We start from the raw sequence: 7,047 nt of genomic DNA, 5'->3' as shown, positions 1-7,047 counted from the left end.
GCACAAAGCAAAAATAGCTGTTACAAATTGTAAGTTACACAAAATTGATCTTCAAAATTCTACTATTTTCCCCAGTTGCACCTATGCGATGCACAGCATGCAAGGTTCCTGTGCTTCACAATTTCCTATACTGCTTGGCATTATCTAGCTTCCCAATCTTCACAGATCTGGTGTAGGTGACATAGTGGGTCGGTATTGTTTTAATTTTATTTTATTATGTTATGTTAATCACTGTACAATACATTATTAGTTTTTGATGTGGTGATCCACGATTCATTGTTTTCTTATAACACCCAGTGCTCCTTGCAGTATGTGCACTCCTTAATACCCATCACTAGGCTAACCCATCCCCCCACCACCCTCCCCTCTAAAACCTGCAGTTTGTTTCTCAGGGCCCATAGTCTCTCATGGTTCATCTCTCCCTCCGTTTTACCCCCTTCATTTTTCCCTTTCTTCTCCTAATGTCCTCCATACTATTCCTTATGTTCCACAAATAAGTGAAACCATATGATAACTCACTTTCTCTGCTTGACTTATTTCACTTAGCATAATCTCCTCCAGTCCCATCCATGTTGAGTAGTTGGGTATTCATTCTTTCTGATGACTGAGTAATAGTCCATTGTATATATGGACCACATCTTCTTTATCCATTCATCTATTGAAGAGCATCTAGGCTCTTTCCACACTTTGGCTATTGCAGACATTGGTGTTATGAACCTTGGGGTGCATATGGCCCTTCTTTTCACTACATCTGTGTCTTTGGGTAAATACCCAGGAGTGAAATTGCTAGGTCATTGGGTAGCTCTATTTTTAATTTTTTGAGGCACCTCCACACTGTTTTCCAAAGTGGCTATACCAACTTGCATTCCCACCACAGTGTAAGAGGGTTCCCCTTTCTCCACAACCTCTCCAACATTTGTTGTTTCTTTCCCTGTCCATTTCTGCCATTCTAACTGGTGTAAGGTGGTATCTCAGTGTGGTTTTGATTTGCATTTCCCTGATGGCTAATGATGATGAATATTTTTTCATGTGTCTGTTAACCATTTGTATGTCTTCTTTGGAGAAGTTCATGCCTTCTGCCCATTTTTTGACTTGATTATTTGTTTTTTGGGTGTTGAGTTTGAGAAGTTCTTTATAGATCTTGGATACCAGCCCTTTATCTCTAGTGTCATTTGAAATATCTTCTCCCATTCTGTGGGTTGCCTCTTTGTTTTGTTGACTGTTTCCTTTGCTGTGCAGAAGCTTTTTATCTTGATGAAGTCCCAAAACTTCATTTTTGCTTTTGTTTCACTAGCTTTTGGAGATGTATCTTGAAAGAAGTTGCTGTGGGCGATGTCAAAGAGGTTACTGCCTATGTTCTCCTCTAGAATTTTGATGGATTCCTGTCTCACATTGAGGTCTTTCATCCACTTTGAGTTTATCTTTCTGAATGGTGTTAGAGAATGGTCGAATTTCATTCTTCTGTGTGTGGCTGTCCAATTTTCCCAGCACTATTTATAGAAGAGACTGTATTTTTTCCATTGCATATTTTTTCTTGCTTTGTCGAAGATTAGTTGACCGTAGAGTTGAGGGTCCATATCCGGGCTTTCTATTCTGTTCCATTGGTCGATATGTCTGTTTTAGTGCCAGTACCATGCTGTCTTGCTGATCACAGCTTTGTAATATAGCTTGAAATCAGGCAATGTGATGCCCCCAACTTTTTCTTTTTCAACATTTCCTTGGCGATTCGGGGTCTTTTCTGATTCCATACAGATTTTAGGATTGTTTGTTCCAGGACTTTGAAAAATGTCATCGGAATTTTGATCAGGATGTCATTGAAGGTATAGATTGCTCTGGGTAGCATAGACATTTTAACAATGTTTATTCTTCCGATCCATGAGCATGTAATGTTTTTTCATCTTTTTGTGTCTTCTTAATCTTCTTTCATGAGTGTTCTGTAGTTCTTAGAGTATAGATCCTTTACCTCTTTGGTTAGGTTTATTCCGAGGTATCTTATGGTTTTTGGTGCTATTGTAAATGGCATCATTTCTTTAATTTCTCTTTCTACAGTTACATTGTTAATGTATAAGAAAGCAACTGATTTCTGTGCATTGATTTTGTATCCTGTCACATTACTGAATTGCTGGATGAGTTCTAGTAATTTGGGGGTGGAGTCTTTTGGATTTTCCACATAAAGTATCATGTCATCTGTGAAGAGAGAGAGTTTGACTTCTTCTTTGCCAATTTGAATACCTTTTATTTCTTTTTGTTGTCTGATTGCTGTTGCTAGGACTTCTGGTAGTATGTTGAACAATAGTGGTGAGAGTGGGCATCCTTGACATGTTCCTGATCTTAAGGGAAAGACTCTCAGCTTTTCCCCATTGAGGATGATATTCACTGTGGGTTTTTCATAGATGGATTTTATGAACCTGAGGATTGTTCCCTCCGTCCCTATACTCTGAATAGTTTTAATTAGGAAAGGATGCTATATTTTGTCAAATATAGCTTGTTCTGCATCAATTGAGAGGACCATATGGTTCTTCTCCCTCCTCTTATTAATGTGTTCTATCACATTGATTGATTCGCAAATGTTGACCACTTTTGTATCCCGGGGATAAATCCCACTTGGTCGTGGTGGATGATCCTTTTAATGTATTGTTGGATCCTATTAGCTAGGATTTTTTGAGGATTTTAGAATCCATATTCATCAGGGATATCAGTCTGAAATTCTACTTTTTGATGGGGTCTTTGCCTGGTTTGGGGATTAAGGTAATGCTGGCCTCATAGAATGAGTCTGGAAGCTTTCCTTCTGTTTATATATTTTGAAACAGCTTCAGTAGAATAGGTATTATTTCTTCTTTGAATGTTTGGTAGAATTCCCCAGGGAATCCATCAGGTCCTGGACACTTGTTTTTTGGGAGGTTTTTGATCACTGCTTCAATCTCGTTACTGGTTATTGGCCTATTCAGGTTGTCAATTTCTTCCTGTTTCAGTCTTGGGAGTTTATAGGTTTCCAGGAAGGCCTCCATTTCATCCAGACTGCTCAGTTTATTGGCATATAGTTGTTGATAATAATTTCTAATAATTGTTTCTATTTCCTTGGTGTTAGTCATGATCTCTCCCCTTTCATTCATAATTTTATTAATTTGGGTCCCTTCTCTTTTCTTTTGGATAAGTCTGGCCAGTGGTTTATCAATCTTATTAAATCTTTCAAAGAACAAACTTCTAGTTTCGTTGATCTGATCTACTGTGTTTCTGGTCTAATCTTAATTATTTCTCTTCTAATGTATGGCTTAGGCATCATTTGTTGCTTTTTCTCTAGTTCTTTAAGGTGTAAAGTTATTCAATGAATTCGGGGTTTTTCTATTTTTTTTTTTTTTTTTTTGAGTGAGGCTTGGATGGCTATGTATTTCCCCCTTAGGACTGGCTTTGCAGTATCCCATAGGTTTTGGACTGATGTGTTTTCATTCTCACTGCTTTTCATGAATTGTTTAAGTTTTTCTTTGATTTCCTGGTTGACCCAAACACTCTTGAGCAGAGTGGTCTTTAGGTTCCAAGTATTTGAAGTTCTTCCAAATTTTTTGTTGTGACTGAGTTCCAGTTTTAAAGGATTATGGTCTGAGAATATGCAGGGAATAATCTCAATCTTTTGGTATCGGTTGAGACCTGGTTTGTGACTCAGTATGTGGTCTATACTGGAGAAAGTTCCACGTGCACTCAAGAAGAATGAGTATTCTGTTGTTTTAGGTGGAATGTTCTGTATATATCTATGAGGTCCATCTGGTCCAGTGTGTCATTCAAAGCTCTTGTTTCTTTGTTGATTTTCTGTTTGGATGATCTGTCTATTGCTGAGAGTGGAGAATCGAGGTCTCCTATAATTAACATATTGTTATCAATATGACTCTTTATTTTGGTTAACAACTGGCTTATGTAGATGGCTGCTCCCATGTTGGGGGTGTAGATATTTACAATTGTTAGATCTTCTTGTTGGATAGACCCTTTAAGAATGATACAGTGTCCTTCTGTGTCTCTTATTACAGACTTTAGTTTAAAATCTAATTTGTCTGATATGAGAATTGCTACCCCAGCTTTCTTTTGAGGTCCGTTGGCATGGAAGATGGATCTCCAGCCCTTTACTTCCAGTCTGGATGTATCTTTAGGTTCAAAATGAGTCTCTTGTAGACAGCATATGGATGAGTCCTGTCTTTTTATCCAATCTGCAACCCTGTGCTGTTTTATGGGAGCGTTTAGGCCATTCATGTTGAGAGTGATTATTGAAAGATACGAATTTATTGTCATCATGTTGCCTGTGAAGACCTTGTTTTTATAGATTGTCCCTGTAAATTTCTGTTCTATATCACTCGGGGTCTTTCTCCTTTTATACAGCCCCCCTTTATATTTCTTGCAGCGCCAGCTTAGTGGTCACATATTCTTTCAGCTTCTGCCGGTCGTGGAAGCTCTGCATCTCTCCATCCATTCTAAATGACAGCCTTGCCAGATCAAGTATTCTTGGCTGCATGTTCTTCTCGTTTAGTATCCTGAATATGTCTTACCAGACCTTTCTGGCTTGCCAGGTCTGTGTGAATAGGTCTGATGTTATTCTAATGTCCCTCCCTCTATACGTAAGGAATCTCTTCCCCCTAACTGCCCTTAAGATGGTTTCCTTGGTTCTAAGATTTGCGACTTTTACTATTACATGCCGGAGTGTTGGCCTGTTTTCCTTGATCCTAGGAGGGGTCCTCTGCCTCTAGGACTCGAATGTTTGTTTCATTCCCCAGATTAGGGAAGTTCTCAGCTATGAGTTAATACATCTTCTAGTTCTCTCTCTCTCTCCATCCTCTCTGGGTTTCCAATAATTCTGACATTAGAATGTTTCATGGTGTCACTTATTTCTCTGATTCTACTTTCATGGATTCTGAGTTGTTTTTCCCTGGCCTCCTCTTTTCCCTTTTTATCTATTATATTGTCTTCCAGGTCGCTTATTCTCTCTTCTGCCTCAGTTACCCTAGCTGTTAGATTATCTAGATTGGATTGGATCTCATTGATAGCATTTTTAAGTTCTGCCAATTCACCTTTTATTTCTGCTCTTAGAGACCCTATGTTGCCATTAATCAATTTCTCCATTCTAGCTATTGTCTTCACAATTGCTAGCCTGAATTCCATCTCTGACATCTTGGTTGTATCTGAATCCACTTGTAAATCTGTGACATAAATTATAATCTCTGAGTTTTTCCTATTTTGGGGGTTCCTCCTCCTAGTCATTCTGTTGATGGGTGTTTGAGGGAATGTATAGAGTCCAAATTATTGACCAGAAGCCAAGCAAGATACACCTGTTTTCTAGGGACATTAGGGTTGTTGGCCTCTTGTTCTCCCAGCCTGTCTTCTGGGGAAGGGGCTTGCTGCACTGTTACTCAGGCAACCCTGTTTGGGCAGAGTTGCCCTGCCCCTGTGGTGGGGGATGGGCTCAGCGGGAATCAGTATTTGGGACTTTTGTTCTCTGGCAGCTTTCCCTGGGTCTTTCCACGTCTCTTCTGAGAGAGCAGAAGAGACCATTTCCAACCCTCTGCCTCAGAGCAGAGAGACCACAGTCTCTTCTTCAATGAGCTCTCCAGGCCACATTATCTGTGTTTCTGTCTGTGCTGCTATAAACTGCAGCGTCCTGGGTTGTGCGCTCCTCAGCAGGTGTCCCAGTCCTCGCTTCCAGGTCAGGGCACGGGGGCACGTTTCTGCCCTTTGTGCTTCTAAAACCGCCAGCCGCCCCCAGTTTGCACATGCGACCTGGTATTGTTTTAATTTGCATTACTCAGATTATTAGCAGTTTTGAACATCTCCATAAGGGGGATTACTTTGTCAGCCATTTAGATTTGCTCTTCTATCAATCTGCCTATGTCTATCCTTTGTACATATTCTCCATTAAGTTTCCTGCCTTTTTCTTATTTACTTGTATGAGTTCCTTATTTATGTAGGACCTCATCAGTTACTTATAAAGCTTAGCTTTTGCAAATAGCCTCTAGTAATCTACCACCCATGCATTAACTTTATCTATAATATCTTTCATAGAAATTAAATCCTTAATTGGTCATGATAAAATCCATAAATTCTCAGGTTATGGTTTGTGCATTTTAAGGCTTAAGTTTTTCCTCACTGCGAGGTCACAAATATATTCTCTTATACTTTTATAGTAACTTTATAGTTTTAAAATTTTAATTTTTGTTTCTTAATCCATTCTTTTCCAGAGTTCATCTTTTTAACAGAGTGGAAGTTAGAAATCTAATTTTTTTTTTATTTTCATTATGTTATGTTAGTCACCATACAATACATCATTAATTTTTGATGTAGTGATCCACGATCCATTGTTTTCGTATAACACCCAGTGCTCCATGCAGTACGTGCCCTCCTTAATACCCATCACCAGGCTAACCAATCCCCCCTCCCCCCTTCCCTCTAAAACCCTGTTTGTTTCTCAGGTCCATAGTCTCTCATAGTTCATCTCTCCCTCCAATTCCCCCCCCCCGTTTTTCCCTTCCTTCTCCTAATGTCCTCCATGTTATTCCTTATGTTCAACAAATAAGAGAACCATATGATAATTGACTTTCTCTGCTTGACTTATTTCACTTAGCATAATCTCCGCCAGTCCCACCCATGTTGATGTAAAAGTTGGGTATTCATCTTTTCTGATGGCTGAGTAATATTCCATTGTATATATGGACCACATCTTCTTTATCCATTCATCTGTTGAAGGGCATCTCGGCTCTTTCCACAGTTTGGCTATTGTGGACATTGCTGCTATGAACATTGGGGTGCATATGGCCCTTCTTTTCACTACATCTGTGTCTTTGGGTAAATACCCAGGAGTGCAATTGCTGGGTCATAGGGTAGCTCTATTTTCAACTTTTTGAGGAAACTCCAAACTGTTTTCCAGAGTGGCTGCACCAGCTTGCATTCCCACCAACAGTGTAAGAGGGTTCCCCTTTCTCCACAACCTCTCCAACATTTGTTGTTTCTTTCCCTGTCCATTTCTGCCATTCTAACTGGTGTAAGGTGGTATCTCAGTGTGGTTTTGATTTG

The sequence above is a fragment of the Mirounga leonina genome, unplaced genomic scaffold (assembly GCF_011800145.1).
Source record: "Mirounga leonina isolate KUSES-001 unplaced genomic scaffold, KU_Mleo_1.0 Mir_128, whole genome shotgun sequence".
In the NCBI taxonomy this organism is placed as follows: Eukaryota; Metazoa; Chordata; class Mammalia; order Carnivora; family Phocidae; genus Mirounga; species Mirounga leonina.
The sequence above is the reverse complement of the archived record's forward strand: the minus strand, read 5'-3'. Positions refer to the sequence as shown.